Source organism: Rousettus aegyptiacus, unplaced genomic scaffold, assembly GCF_014176215.1.
Source record: "Rousettus aegyptiacus isolate mRouAeg1 unplaced genomic scaffold, mRouAeg1.p scaffold_m13_p_10, whole genome shotgun sequence".
Classification (NCBI taxonomy): domain Eukaryota; kingdom Metazoa; phylum Chordata; class Mammalia; order Chiroptera; family Pteropodidae; genus Rousettus; species Rousettus aegyptiacus.
This window is the reverse complement of record NW_023416285.1, coordinates 683592-699232: the sequence shown is the minus strand read 5'-3', so window position 1 is coordinate 699232 and position 15641 is coordinate 683592.

The window sequence follows — 15641 nt, the reverse complement described above, 5'->3', positions numbered from 1 at the left end:
GTCCACCCTCTGGGGCACGGCATTCTGACCCCCAGTTCCAAGGTCCGGCTTGGGAGTCAGGCTCCAGGCTCCGCACCCCAGTTCTGGCTGGGGCTTCTGTGCTGGCCACGAAGTGGTGGACCCTGGACCCTGGAGTGGACATTAGAGAGGGGCCTTGGGGCCTGCCTCTCTCGGGCCCTCCCTTCCCCCTCCTGGAAGCTCTGTCTATGCAGCAGTCCAAATGGGGAGACCGAGGCACTAGCCATAGGGCTTGTTCTTCTCGTGCCGGGGTCGAGGAAGGTGGTGTGTCCTGCCCTCCGCGGCCCCCGGCACCTCCGGGCAGGAGCTGGATGGCGAGGCCTCAGGAGGGTGGCCAGGACGCCTCCCGGAGGCCGTTTGGGTCCCGGCCACCACAGCAGCAGCACCTTCCCAGTGCCTGGCACCCCTCTGCCCTGCGACAGCCTCCAAAGGGCCCTGCACGAGGTGGGGTGCCTTCCATCTCCTGGGGGGAGGGCTGGGGGCTGGGCGATCCCCTGAGCAGTCACCTCCAGGGTCCCCCAAGCACTCTGGCAGGACCCGGCACCGCGGCCCAGCCAGCTCGTGTCTCCCGGCCGCATTGCCTGGCCCAGGGTCCGAGCGCAGGGGCCAGGCATCCCGCCCCCCGCCCCGTCCAACCCCGCCCCCCGCCCCTCCACAGGCCTGCGCTGCCCTGTGCCACTCTGCACACGCAGGCAAAGCCAGAGTCCCTGCTGCCCCGTGCTCGCCCCCTACCTGACCCCCGGCTCTCTGCTCCAGCCACCGGGCCCCCAAGGGCCCTACACCTCACAGCCACTCAGGCCTGCCTCCTCCTTATCATCCAAGTCTCAACCCTAGAACACACCCCCCTCGGGGCGCCCCCCCCCCACACCCAGTCGCTCCGTTTCACGCTCACCGACTCCCTGGGTCCCAGGCTGTGGTCTGTCCCCACTGGAGGGGCGGCCCCACCCCAACTGGCCTCGTGTACGGGCCCCCTCACCCCACGTTGTTTGTGCCCTGGGGGGTTGGCATCTGTGAATGGCTGTGTGACCCCGGGAGGAGCCTGAGCTCTCAGGCCCCGTGGGGAGCAAGGGAGCAGGCGCGCAGGGCGAGCTCAGGCAGGCCCGGGGCACCGCCTCATGCCACCTCCAGGTACAGGGGCACGGGGACCAGGCCCAAGGGGGGCTGTAGTCAGTGTGACCCGGTCAAGTGGGGATTTCCTCTGGCGTGAGGGGCGACATGGGAGGAGGTGGGCCTGGGCTTCGGGACTCTAGGCTCCCCCGAGACTTTGCCCAGGCCTGGGACCCTGGGGACAAGGAGCTGCCTGGGCACGTCGTGTTTGGTCCTGCAGCCTGGCTCCTAGCAGCTCCTGTGGCCCTGGAAACCTGCTGCCCCCGAGCACCGGGGCCGGGCAGTCAGGCATGAGCAGGGCTGGGCACAGTGTGGCAGAGGGGCTCTGAGGGGCGGGGCTGGCTCGCAGCGAAGCCCCGGGGGTCTGGGAAGGCCAGAGCGCTGCACCTTCACAGGCAGACGCGCCTGGCAACTCCCTGCCCCAAATAAGCCTTCACTGGCCCCACGTGGTGCCGAGGGCCCCCCACCAGGGCTGCTGTCCTGCTGGCCCCAGCTGCCACCCGGCACCCATCCTGCCAGCGCCTGGGGTGCAGGAGCAGCTTGGCCTTGTCCTCCCGCAGTGCAGCAGGGGGGAGGGGGCAGCCTCGGCTGGGCCGCAGCTCCCGCTGTGGCTTGTTGGGCTGGGGTGCTTTGGGAGAGGCTCTGGGTGAGGCTAGAGGCCCAGAAGGTGATGGGCTGGGGACCCCACTCAGGGGAGCCCCTGTGAGGGCAAGCACAGGGGCATCAGGGCCGTGGACCATCAGGGCCTCTTTGTGGGGGTGGCACGTGGCAGAGGCCACACTCACAGCTGCCTGGCTCCCCCCGCCATCTGCCACACGGGAGCCCGCATGACCCCAGGGCCCTGCCGGCCACGGGAAGAGTGGAGATGAGCCCCCTAGTTTTCATTTATTTCCACTTAAGTTGTCTAAATATTACCCTAGAAGCTCCCAGAGCCCCGGCCTCCCTGGCCCTGGAGCTGGGGCGGTGGGTGGTGAGCGGAAGCCTCGGCCAGGGCTGCACAGGGCCTGCGTCCCCCCAGACCACCCTCGGTCCAGCCCAGGCCCTGCAGGGAGGACGCAGCGAGGGGTGGAGGCGGCTCACCAGAGACCCCTCTCTGCACACAGGCCCCTCTGGCTTGACACAGGCTGGCTCAGGGGGCCGGTACTGGCCCCGACCCTGTCTCAGGATGGGACCTGGGGGGCCAGCGCGAGACCCACGGCCCCGGGCCTGCCGGGTGGGGTTCGGGAGCGGCACCCCCCCCCCCCCCCGGTTGGAGCCGGTCCCCACTGAAGGAGCCTTTCTCCGTGGCCGGGGGGTGCGGCGGGAGCCCCCTGCCTGCCTGGTGCCCTGCCCTGCCGTTGGCGCCTCCCGGCCGGGCGGCCACAGCCCTGATGTTGCTTTAATAAAACAAAGTTTTTCTTTCGTGCGCGGCCTCCAGTGGTGAAAGGGCCGATTTACGCAGCCGGAGCCCCTCGGGCCGCCCCGCCCGCCCTGCGGTGGCGCTGGCCTGGCCCAGGGTAATTTATAGCTTCAACTTCGCGCACTCGCGCTGGGCCAGCCAGCGGCATGACTGGGGCCATTTATCCCGGGCCCCCCCCCCGGCCGGCCACAGAGGACCGCCTTTCCCCGGCGCTCACAGGCGCCATTCACGGCCGCCACGCTCCTGCCCAGGCCGCGTTCCTTACTAAGGCGTTTGGAGACCCTGCGGAACCCGTGGGTGAAAACAAGCCGACTGTTTGTGCCTCGGCAGCACGCAGCCGCCCCCTACCTGGTGCCCACTGTCCCCCCCTTCCGCCCCCGGACAGCAAGGCCCCCTGGCCGGCCGTGCCGTAGGTGAGTGGACCTGGCGGCCACTGCAGGGCAGTTTCATTTCTTTTCCGTCCAGCGGGACTTAAGTTTCGCCCAGGAGTGTAAGTTGACAGATTCGATCACGTCCAGGAAACGTCCTGTTCTGGGGCTCCCGGCTGGAGGCCTGCTTGCCCGAGGCCAGGACGTCGTGTGTGCGCGCTGACAGGCCAGTGCCTGCAGGCGACCCTCCCCCAGGAGGAGAGGGGTGCCCACACCAGGGAGCGGGGACCCTAGGGACGGGCTAAAGATGCAGGTCCCGAGGAAGGGGCGTCACGCTGCGGTGAGCGGAGCTCAGGGGGCCCCGGGGAGGGCCGGCGCTGTGCCCGCTCAGGAAGTGGGTCCTCCTGCACGGGAGGCCGGCACTGGACACGTGCCCTGTCCGGGCCTCGGGCCCTGCTCAGGACAGGGGCGCAGCGCTTCCGAGGGCACCTCCGCCCGCCATAGCCCCATGAGCAGTCCTGCCCTGCCCACGCCCTGGGGGCGCCCCCTCCGAACCCCAGCCTTGGTGCTCTTGTGGACTGTCCAGTGTGGCGTGGTCTGGGGACTTCTGTCTGTTCCCCACGTCCCGGGGTCCCTGGACTCCTTCCCCTCCAGAAAAACATGGCTCAGGGCACCAGGGCTTTGCCAAGGGCACAGCTGGCGACAGGCCCGGGTCCAGTTCTGCCCTTTGAGGCAGGGGTGGGAGGTGGGGGCAGTGGGCTGGGGGGCCAGTGGGCGTAGCAGTGCCTCTGGGGACCGGGGGGGCTGGAGGCAGGAAAGGACTGAGTGTGGGGGGCAGTCGGGGTGCCCATCCACAGGGCTCCTTCCCGGGGCCCGGGGAAGACCACTTTCGGGGCTCGCCAAGGAGCCTCCGAGACAGCCCCCCCCACCCGGCCTGCTCCGTGCCCACGCGCCCGCCTCGGAGGCGGGGAAACGAGGCAGGAAGGGCCGGGAGGCTCCCAGATGGTGTGCGGCGTGCGAGGCGTGCGAGGCGTGCGAGCCCTCGTGTCGCAGCCCAGCCCCGCAGCCCGCCTGCGTGAGGAGCAGCCGTGCGGGGTGCGGGGACGGGGACGTGAGGAGGGGGGCCCCGCCCCTGGCGGTCGGGAGGCCAGGTTCCCACGGGGCAGGCGGCACCGGTCAGGAGATCACTTCCTTGTCAGAGGTCAGGAGGCAGAAAAGCCACACGTGCGCATGGCAGACGGGGGTCCCCGCTTGTGCCCAGCTGCGGTCCTGGCCTCCGTCCCACCCGGCGCCCTGGCAGGGGACTGGGGCACAGGTTGCCCGGGTGGGGACGCCGGGGACTCGGGTCCCCAGGCCTGTCTCTGCGGAGCTGGGATTCGTTCCCAGTCTCGTGGGGTCGGCGATGGGGGGCCTGGCGGGTGGAGGGCAGCCGAGTGAGAGGGCCCGACAGGGTTAACGAGCCGCCGGGCTGCCACGTTAGAGCTGGGTCATTAAAACCCCATCTCCTGCCTGTGTCCGGGCCTCCCGGGGCCTCCGGGCTTTTGTCTCCCTTTCTAAGGCTCTGACAGGATTGCCGGGTGGGGGCCCAGGAAGAGAGAGGGGCCCGCAGCGTACAAAGCCCCCGGCCCCCAGCCCTGGCGCCTCCTGTGCCAGGATGCCCTCCCAGGGGGGCTGGCATGGCCCTGCAGGGCAGGGGCCCCCCAAGTTTAGGCCGGGGCGACCCACCCGGCCGCGCCCCACGGCCACCCCAGCGCCGTTCCCAGGCCTGGGGTGCAGCCCCCAGCCCGCCTACATTTGCCCACGCTTGGCTGCCGGTTGCTAGGAGCTGGGGAGGGGCTCCCTGCAATCACGGCCCTGGCGAGGATCCGGGCGTGCGGGCGGAGGGGGACAAAGCCCGCCTGTGATTAAGTCATCTGCCCGACGGCGCCACACATGCCCCCCGGCCAGGCGAGGGCCACTCCTGCCCACACTCCTGCCCACACCCCCCGCCACACAGCCCAGCCAGCCTCCTGCCCCCCGGGGCAGGCCCGAGGCACCCCGACAGGCTCAGGGGGGTCTGCCGCCGCCTGCGCCCCAGCGTCTCGACCGCCCCGGTGCCCTGCTCTGCTGCCCACCTGCCGGTGACCACCCCTGCCTCGGTGTGCCCGTCTTTCTGGAGGCCGCACAAACATCTGGAGACGCTGGTCCTGGAGCTGCGGGGTCTCCACTCGCCTCGGGCGAGCGACCCCCCTCCCCGCCCCGCCCCGCTGCCCTGCTGGGAGAGCTCTCACTCTTCTGGGCTGGGGTCTCCCCACCCCCGCCTTGGGGCCCCAGGGCGTGGCTGGGCGGGTGTCACCTTGCTCAAGGGAAGGAAGCACGGGAATACCTGTGTCCCCTGGCTGCCTGCCTGCTGCACCCAGTGTGCCCCCCAGTCGCCCCAGGGCCTCCCCGCCCCTTCTGCGGACCCTGGATGGGCTGGTCTCTGCCAGGCCCACTTGCCTCCGTGACGGGGCTGCGTGGTACCTCCCTTCATTGCCCCCCGACACTTCAAAGGAAGAGTGCAGCCTTGAGGGACCCGGGGGGGCGAGTCTGGGCATCCTAGAAACATAGGCTTCCTCACCGACCCCTCACCACGGACAGGCCTGCTGGCACCGTAGGAGCTGGTCACCACTATGGCCACTGAAGAGCGAGCGCCCCCAGGGGCCTCTCACTTGATTTAGAGCCAATACCAAGTGGGGGTGGGGCACGTGGGGTCAGACCCTGGACCCCTCGGTCACCTCGGCCCTGAAGTGGGTGCAGTGCAGCCAGGGCAGGAAGGCAGGGGACTCGGGAGGCGCGGCTGGGCCTGCCGAGGTGGTGGCTCCGGGACCGGCCTGCCCGGATGCGGGGATCCCTGCCCACGCCCAGCCAAGCTCCAGCTGGGGTTTCAGGAGGAGGCAGGGACTTCCTGGGATCTGTGGTACCCGGGGCCTGGCGCGGGGGGAGTTTATCTCCGCCTGGGCGGGGGGCAGCCCTGGCGGGGGGAGGGGACACCAGGGGCCTGCCCGTGGGACCCAGTGCAGCCTAGCTTGCTTTCGCGGGCCCGGCCAGCGCCGAAAAGGCCAAGAAGCCCCTGGAGGGCTGTCCAGCCAGGATCTTGGGGCCCCTTCTCCCTAGGAAGATGCTCTGTGGCCTGGGGGCCACGTGGACATGGACGAGGTGGCCAGAGAGAGTGCCAGCGAGGAAGGCCCCCCCACCCCCGCCGTATGCTCCCTGCGGGCTGCGGGCTGCGGGCTGCAGCTGGGCCTCTGGCCCAGGGCCTCCCTGGGGCTTGCGGCCCCTCGGCCCTCCTGGGCACCTCGGGCGGGTCCCGGCCCTGGCAAAGGCTGCCGTCATGTCCTCAGTGCCGACCTCTCTTCCCAGCTCTGTCTCCGCCGAGCCCAGCCCAGTTACAGAGAAGCCAAGAGGCCCTCGTCGGCCCGTCTGCCTCGGGCCTCACTGCCTCCGGTGGCCCCCGAGGAGCACCCTGGGAGGGCCCTGGTGTCCACGCCTGGCCCCTGCCCCGGGCCGGCCCTGCCCTGCACTGCCCTCCACACCAGCCCCAGGCTCACCCCCTCCCGGCTCTGGTCTGCCGTGCCTTCTCCTCTCTGCCTGGTGAACACCGATTCCTCCCCGATCACCGATGCTGCGGGCCTTCCCTGCACCTCGGCTCACCCCGCACCTGGGGCAGCTTTGACCTTGGCTGTCAGGGGCCAAGGCCATTGACACCCCTCAGACTGAAAGCCAGTGGGGGTCTGGTCTGTGTTCTCAGGTGTGAAAAGCCACCTGCATGGGCCAGGTACCGTGCCAGTCCAGGGAACGTGGCATGACCAGACAGAACCACCTCCAGGTGGCAGGGGCCACAGCGACTCCTGCCCACCTGCTGGCAGCGAGAGGGGCTGTCACCACCCTCAGGCGCTGTGACCACGGTCCACTGCCCGCAGGCCCCATTAAGGAGGGCGCGAGGCCGGCCCAGGTGCAGATGTGCCCAGGCTCTGCAGGCCAGCGAGGCTGCCCTGACCCCTGAAGCCTCACCCAGCTGTCCCCCGGCCTGGTGCTGTGCCAGGCAGGACCCAGAACGGCTGAGGGCTGACACCTGGGGGGCGGGTCCTGAGCTAGTGCCTTTGAGATCCACGTTGGCGGGGGCACCCTCAAACCGAGTCTCTGCACCCCCAGCGTGATGGGCGGCTCTGGATGGGCTCAGGCACAGGGCCCCCGGCACCCTCCAGCTCCTCCCCAGGAGAGTCCAGGCCGGATTCTGGCCGGGCAGTGATGGCTGAAGGGGGCCCTGAGAGCAGCGGGTCGGCGGCAGAGAGGAGTCGAGGTGCGGTGCGGGGGGGGGGGGGGGGGGCGGATTCCAGCGTCGACCACCGCCCCGCTGGTAGAGCAGGATGGGAGAGGGGGTCGCGCGCGCTCCCGGCGCTGGGCCTGAGGCCGCAGCGGCCTCCACCGCGCCTGCTCTGGCCTTTCCTGGCGGGGCCTGTGGGGCGGAGCGGCCCACCTCCCGACATCGCACCCGCTGCAGCCCGTTTATTCATCGCCGTCCCCCGGCCTCACTCTAGCAGTGCCTGAGGCCGCGAGCACGGTCAGTAACCGACGGTCAGACGATGGCGGGCCCCGTGGACGCGCGGGAGGACGCCGCGCGGTAGAGCGGTGGCCAGAGGCGTGGACGCAGGTGCCTGGCGACTCGGAGGTGTGTGGACGGCCAGCGGTGTGCCGCTGGCCCAGGGCTCGCTGCAGGGTGAGGAGGTGGGGATGGTCTCTGGGCGGTCAGGCGAGTGAGGGGGCGCAACATGGAAACGGGAGTCCGCGTCCCCCAGAAACCTGGGAGACGGCGCCTGGAGTGGGTTTGGCGTGGGATTCTGGGAAGGTGGCGGAAATCCGGGGGGCGTGGCCTGTCCAGTCCCACGTGTCCGAGAGACTGGTGGGGCTGGCCGCTGCTGGGCACCTTGGGCTGGGAGGCAGCTGCTGGCATGCGCAGTGCGGGGTGCCCGGGGTTCCCCCAGGGCCAGCCGCACGTCCTGCCCAGGAAGTCCTGGCCTCGGCCCGCCTCCCCCGCCTCTTCCCAGAGCAGAGCTGGGGGCCGCGGTGGGCGGGGCGGGGCTGAGTCATCAGCCCTGGGGAGCCGGCATGAACCAGCACCCACACCTGCCTCGGTGGGCCCAGTGTGTTGACGTTACGTCTGCTGCGGGTGCCCCGGGGCCTGCTGGCAGGCACCGAGCCCAGAGCCACCCTGGGCCAGGGCCCGCCGTGACCCTGGCAGCCTCACCTCACTCAGGGTTGTCCTGGGGTCACCAAGCGGGTGGGCCATGAGGAGGAAAGAGCCTTCCAGTGGCCCGGCCTGTCTCCCTCTCCAGGCCTCTGGAGTCTTTCAAGGAATCAGGCCAGGCTGGGTCACCTCTGGGGGCACTGGCTATGGCAGAGGGTGGGGAGCCATGGCGGAGCCTCCCTGAAATGATGGGGTGGCGTCCCCCAGTCCAGGCCAGCGTCGGCAGGGCTGGGTGAGGGCCAGGCTGACTGACCAAGGTCCGCCCTGGCCCTCCGCTGTGCACACCCTGGAGGGTGAGGGCAGTCCTGCCTGCAGACCCTCGCAGCTCTATCCCACACGCTCCGCCACCATGTCCACCGGCCCAAGGGAGGAAGGTCCCCAGGCCCGTGCAGAAGCGGAAGTGGAATCTCGGCCTCTAGCCATCCCACCCGTCCCCTGAGCGCTGCGCGGGGAGCCAGGGCCTGTGTCTGCCCGGCCCCCTCAGGCTGGGCTGAGCTGGGGCAGGAGACGAAGTCGGGCAGCAAAAGGGAAGGTTCCGGGCAGACGCCACCAGCACCTCCGCGGGAAGAGCGGGAGGGCCGGCAGGCAGACCTTGTTAGCTGGCCGACTTCCGAAGCCCCGGCGCTGACCGCCCAGTGACCTTCCTCTGCCGCCCGCCCCGTGCGCACATCTCCCCCGGGCCGGGCCTCCCCAGCAGGTTCAGCCCCGAGCTCCCGTCGGTGCTCCAGGCCGGGTCGCGGCCGGCTGGGGCTCGGCCCACGCCCGTGGAGGTGGCTCTTCTGGGCAGTGTGGTCCGGGCCCGCTCCTGACTCGGAGCCCGACTCTCTGGGCTGGCGCACCCCAGGGAGGGCCCCCCACTCCCTGTGCTTTGTGCCGTGCGGCCCGCCAGGCCCGAGCTCGGTTCCCCATCGCATGGTGGGGATCAGGGCCCATATGGCCCACTCTGGGCTGTGAGCTGGGCAGTGAGCCCTGGCCGCAGGGCCACTGCCGCCTCTGAGCCCTCGCTCCCCTCCCCAGGCCCAGCACAGAGCGGCCGTCCACAGGACCCCATCTGGAAACGATTGTGCCCGTGGCCCTCAAAGATATAATTAAAATATATTGGGTTTTTATGCTCCTTCTCAGCTGGGGCGGGATCCAGGCTGGTCATGAAACCGCATCGTGCTGAGCTGGCATGGGAGCCGCCGACCCCCGCCCGCTGCTCCCGGGCTCAGCGGGGCCCGCCGCTCCACCGTGCCCGCTGCCCCTCGCCCCGAGCCGCCCTGTTCCCTGGCCTTGGGCGAGGGTCCCGCCCCTGGCCAAGCCTGCCCTGCCCCAGCCAGGGTCACCCGCCTGTGTGGTGGGCAGGGAGGTGGCTCAGCTTTGTCCTGCCCCTGCTCCCTGGGGGCGCCCTCCCTCACCTCTCCCAGGAAGCCCCCCTCACGGAGTGGGGGGTCCCGTCCCCTATATGCCCTGCCTGTGAGATCCAACGGTCATCCCGGTCCCCCAAGGAGTGTATGGGCCCAGGACAGACTTGGGGTGTGAGGGGGCCTGGGAGGGGTGCCTGCCTGGTTGGGCCAGCCCCTCCCCAAGACCAAGAACTCCCAAAACAAATGGCAGATTCCAGGTTCTGATAAGAACTGCTCAAGCTGTGGGAACTGGTGGCCCAAGGGGCCAGCGTCGGGGATGGGGGTGCGGGGCAGGCCTCCTCCTCCTCCAGGAAGCCCGCCCTGCCCCTTCTTTAGCCTGCAACACTGGGCCCCTCATCTCACCCTGAGCTCAAGTGCCCCTGAGTGGTGTCCCAGCTGGTGGATGTCTGTTGGCCTCTCCCTGGCCCGGGGCCAGTGTCGGGGGTTGTGGGGGGTATGCGGGTCACCCTGAGGCTACCAGGAGTCCGCTCGAGCTCTGCTGTGTCCCGTCGCTGCCGGGCTCCGCGGCGTGAGGGTGCAGTGAGGGTGCAGAGACACCAGTCTGCCACCGCCGCCGTGCGCCCCGCCCAGCAGTTCCCCGCGGCCTGGCCCAGGGACCTTCAGTGCCGGCCCCAGGATGGCAGCTCACCCCCTCCCTGCTGCCCGTCAGCCTCAGAATGGACGAGGGCCCTGGCCTGGCATGCCCCCACCTGCCCGGGGCAGTGGGGCCTCGGGCTCCCCCTCCTGGGAGGGCCTGGGGGCCAGTGGGGCCAGCTGGGCGTGGCCGGGACAGCCCGCCTGCTGCAGCTTTTTGCTGGGGCAGCCAGGCACGGCATAGCCATGTCACCACCCCTACCTGAGTGTATGGAGGCTCCCACCATGCCCCTGAGCCCGGCCCTGGTACCCACGCCAGGCCCGGTGTCCCCCACCATCAGCATCTCCTGCAGGCCAGGCCCCAAAGGTCACCGTCCCGGCCATCCACCCTCTAAGAGCCCTCCTCACCCCACACATGGCTCTCCCTGAGACCTGCTGCATCTCTGGACTTGGGTCTCCAGGCCAGGTGTCCACCCAGGTGCAGCCGAAGCGCTGACCTCCTCCCGCTCCCAGCATCTGTCTGAGTTCCCAGCCGTGGGGCCGTCCCTGAGTTCCAGTTTGTGGGTCTGCGGGGGTGGGGGCCCCGCCGAGCCCTCAGGCGCCAGCAGTTCAGGGGGGAGGTGGGCGCAGGTCCTGCGCGGACAGGCTGGAGGCAGGGGCAGGGGCACAGCTGGCCTGGCCAGCAGGAGGGCTTGGCCTCACCCACTACTGTCCCCATCATGTTATTGTCCCTGCAGGTGAGGGTTGGGGGCAGTGGTTTTGAGGTTTAGGGACTTGAGTGTGAAGATGGGGTTCAGAGCCCATCTGTGAAGGAGGGGACAGCTAGAGAAAGAGGCTCGACCTGGGGCCCCTAAGCCTCCACCTGGCCCCCGTCTCCCCCGCCTCCTACTCTGCTGGAGATAAGCCCCTGCCCAGAGTCCTCACCTGCCAGCCTCCTCTCTGGTCTGGCCTCTAGGAGGCTCAAGACGCCTCCTCCAAGAAGCCCACTTCGCCCAGCTGTTCCTGGCCAGGGCGAGGGGCGTGTCAGGCTGGGCTGGTGGGGCCCCTGGGGCAGGCAAGCCTGGGCTTGGGGCAAGGGCACATTCCTTCCCTCTGAGCGTATGGGGAGGGGGTTCCCAGAAGCACGAGGAGGTCTGGCCGGTGGCCCCCGGCACTTCCTGCTTGGCGACAGGCGGGGTTGGGAGCTGGGAGAAACGGGAAGACAGTAACCAGCGCAGCCCACCCTCGGGGCCCTCCCTCTGCCCAGCGCCCAGTGGCCACCCCTCCCCGGAATCCTGACCACAGGAAGCCCAGCCCCTGGTGTCCCCTGCCCCTGGCACAGTGGCGTCCCATCACTAGATCCTTCCTTCGGTGCCACCGAGCCTGTGCCGGGGCCCTGCCCGCCGGCCTGCTGGGAACCAGCTGTGCTCGCCCCCCCCCGCCCCCCCACCCGCCAGGGCCCTGCCCTGGGCTGTCTCCATCCATGCGAAGCAGAGAAGGGGGGGTGATGGGGCCAGGTGGGGAGCCGCTGGGGTGGCTGCGGGACCTGGGCAAGTCGCATCACCTGTGGGGTGGGGTGTCGCCAGGCCCGCCCTGCCGAGGGCAGGTGAAATCACGCTGCTGGCAGGCGAGCCAGCACCTGGAGGCCAGCAGCACGGCAGGTCCGGGCCGTGCGGATCCCGCCGGCACTCGCCCGGCCCGCGTGGCGTGGCCCTCGGCGGGGCAGGGTCTCCCCAAGGGGGCTCGGTCCGTTGGGCGCCTACAGCATCTGGAGTGTCTCCGGGGGAGAGGCCCCTGCCAGGCACTGCTCATGTCCCTCAGCCCAGCTCAGGAGCCCCTTCCTCCAGGAAGGCCCACAAAGCCAGGCCGGCCCGCGGGGTGTCCGCCACAGAGAGCAGGGGTGAGCGGCATGGCCTGGTCAGCAGCGTGGGGTGACCAGACTCTGGAGGCAGGCTGTGGGGTCAGCATCCCCTTTGCCACTTAGGGGCTGGGTGTCGTCGAGGTGAGGGGGAGCCGCGGGGCCGCCTCCTGGCCGGAGCGCAGCAGCCGGGCAGAGCTCGGGGGCAGCGTGGCCTGTTGCGGCTGGCCGGGGTCTTCCCTCTGCCCCCTGGAGCCCGGGCCAGTCCTTGAGCTCAGGCTGCGGCAGGAGGTCCCCCCCCCCGGCCCCCGTGAGCAGTCTCAGCTCCAAGGGCACATCTTCCCTTGGCAGAAGCATGGGCCTCTGGGTGCAGGAGGCGGCAGAGCGGGCGGGGTGGTGTAGGCTGAAATGCAGGCTGTCCCCGGTGGGGGGAGGGGCAGGAAGGCCTGGCACACCCGGGTCCCCCCTCTCCACTCTGCGGGTGAGCTGCCTGCGGGCTGGACACAGGGACACAGGGATGCCGGACTGGCCCGGCCATGTGTTTCTGATTCCTCGAGGCCTCCTCGGGATGGGGCTTGTGGAAGAGGCGCCCCCACGGGCTGCCTGGTGCCCAGGCTGCTGTGTCCGCCTGGCCTGGTGCAGGACGACCCACGCTGGAGCCCCAGACCATCTGAGGGGTGGGGGCCACCCCACCTACCTGCCCGCTGGGTGCTGGGCCAGTCAGGGGTGGGGCTGTCTGCGCCCCATGCGAGTGGGCTTGCAGGGTCCAGGGCCGGCCCCTCCCTGGGCAGTCGTGCGAGCACCCCAGTCTGTCTCCCATGCTCCCTGCTGCTCTGGCCTCAAACATGTCAGGGACCCCAGAGCCGCTGCTCTCTGGCACAGGTGGGGAGTGAGCACCCCAGCCCAGGAAGCTTGGCAGAGGTGGGGGAGCCTCCTTGGTGTGGAGAGTGGGGGTGGGGACGCTGAGGAAGGTAGAGAATCTCACTGGGCTGGAGGGGCACCTGGAGCCCCCCAAGTGAACCTGAGCCCACTTGCTCCCCACTTTCTGCCCCCCAACAGTGCTGTCACCCCCACACGTCCTGTACTCGACAGTTTATTCTTTCATCGTCTGCTCCCCTCCCCCTCCCCCGGCCAGAAGGCCGGCTGCATGGGGCAGGGCCTGGCCCTGTGTCCCTGCTGCCCCCCACGGCCTGGCACAGAAGGCTCTCAGCACGCTCGTCATGTGAGTGACTGACAGCGAGGGTTTCTCGCTGCCTGATGGGGACATGGGGCTTGGGGCTCGGTAGGGTTCTGGGTGGGGGTCTACCCAGAGCTAACGGCCCTCCCCCTCACTACGGCCAGCAGCACCGCAGCCCGCTGGAGCTGGCCCTGCTTCCGGCCCTAGGTGCTGGCCCGGAGGGGCTCAGGGGGAGCTGGGGCGGGGGCAGACAGCGGGCGGGGACGAGGCAGCCCAGGCGGAGCCCAGGCTTTCCTCAGCCCCTTTGCTGACCCGCCCCACAGGCCACAGGTGAGACACCACCCGCGGGGTGCGGTCCTGGTTCAGGGGCGGGCACTGTCCTTGGCTGGCGGGGCTGGGCACCCTGGCGAAGGAGCGCCCTCTGGTGGCCCCTCCGGCTGGCCAGGACTGTCAGTCCCCCCACTCCGCAGCACCCCGCCTTCAGCCCCCACGCGTGGACGTGTGGAGTGTTGGGAGCCCCGGAAGGCTGACAGCCGGCCGGCCAGTGTGGCACATTCCCCACAGCCCATGGCACCCCAGGGGTCCCCGCCACCCACACAGGGGCCCTTCCTTCTGGGGCCTTGTTCTCACAGGCTTTTGTGTCAAAAATAAACATGCACCCCGCCCCCCCAGTCCCATCTGCCTCCCATCGCTGCCCCTGCAGACTGGGCTCGGCGCCCTTGGGAGCCCAGCCCAGGCGGGCCCGTCAGTGCCTGTGGGCTGGTGAGCGGCTGGCAGGGAGTGGACCGACAGGCGGTCAGTGCGCGAGGAAGGGGACGCAGGAGAGGGACCACCCTCCAGCACCGCGGGGCGCACAGGACCCGCCAGTGGGAACACGGCCACTCCCGTGCTGGGCACAGCCTCGCTCATTCATTCATTCATTCATTCCTCCATTACATCCTGCCACCCCACCCGCGGTCTGCAGGGCGCGTGATGTCCTCCCCTTCCCCCCACCCCAGAGCGAGGGGGGTGGGGCGCTTCCGGTGCCTGCACAGGTACCCCCACATCCATTCGCTCTACAAACACCCAGTGCCAGGCTGGGGCAGGGGGGTTCTCGGAGGCGTCGTCCCCACTCCCGAAGAATTACAGAGGTGGGGCACAGGCTGTGCCTGGCTGGCGGCTCAAGGGGCCGGGGTGAAGAGTCCGTCCACCCCACCAGGGGGCAGCCCTGGGAGGGAGGGGGCCGGGCCCTGCCTGGGCCCTGTCGCGCAGCCCCGCCCCAGGCTTGCCCAGCCCCTCGGTGGGCGGTGGCGTGCACCCACAGGGGCGGGGCCTACCCTCCAGGCGCGTGGGGGTGGTGCCCCAGCGTGGGGGTCTGGGAGACCCTGGCACAGGAGGCGGGGCCAGGCGGCCTGAGCCAGTCGGTTCTGGCCGGAGGCTCAGGCCGGCCCCACGGCGCCCCCTGTAGGCCTCCCCGTGCAACGACTCCAGCTGGGCCCCAGCAGCCTGGGGCCTGAGAGTTTGCGAGTGGGGCCTGTACAGAGGTCCTGGGGTCTGGGGTCTGGGGAGTGGAGGTCGCTGGGAGCCAGGGCCAGGATGTGCGTGCCTGTCCCCAACACGGCCCTCAGAGAAAGCCTCGGCTGAGTCCCGGCCCCCTTCTCTGGCCTCTTCTGACCCCAGGTGCTGTGGCGACAGGCTGGTGGTTCTGAGCATGCTCCTGGTTCCTGAGTGGCCTGGCTTCCCCTACCAGCCTCCCCCACAGGACACTGGGCAGGAGCCCCTCACTCCAGGGCAGCCCGAGGGGCCAGTGAGGGAGCTCGGAGCCCCAGCTCCCCGTGGAGGCTCAGCCACGTGCAGGGAGGGAGCCCCTGGCTCAAGGGAGGCATGAGAGGGAGCCGCGTGCGCTCAGCCCCGGATGGACCCCCAGAGGGGCGCAGGCGGGCACAGCTGCAGGGGGACAAGTGGGCGGTGGGTGGCCAAGGCGCGGCATTGCGGGGGCGGGGGGGGGGTGTATCTTAGCGCGGGCCGCTGGCAGCTGCAGGCGGGGCCTCAGACGGCGCCTCACAGTGCTGTAGGCCGGACGGCGGGCAGGCGGGACTGCGGGGATCGCGGTGGCAGTGAATTTGCTTCAGGCCGAGGTGGGGGTACGTACGTAGGTCCTGGCCTACACTGGTGCCTTCGCGCCTGTCCTCTGTCCTTACACAGCAGGGCGCCCTGTCCCGTGGTCTCCCCGCAAGGGCACTGATCCCAGCGCAGGGCCCCACACTCGTGATCTCGTCTACTCCCCATCCAAGGGCCGCATGGGGTGTGAGGGCCTCCACGCACAAGGTCCTCGAGGCCAGACGTCTTGGTCCAGGTCCCTGAGGGCCCAGGCTGCGTTGGTGTGGGAGGTGGGGGGTGAGGGGAAAGGGGGATAGGGGTGGGGGATGGGGGGGGTGGGACCGTGCTTGGGGGTGGGTCGGGGGTGGCCCTGAGCCTGGGAGGCAGCCCCTAGGGGCTCCATCCACGAGG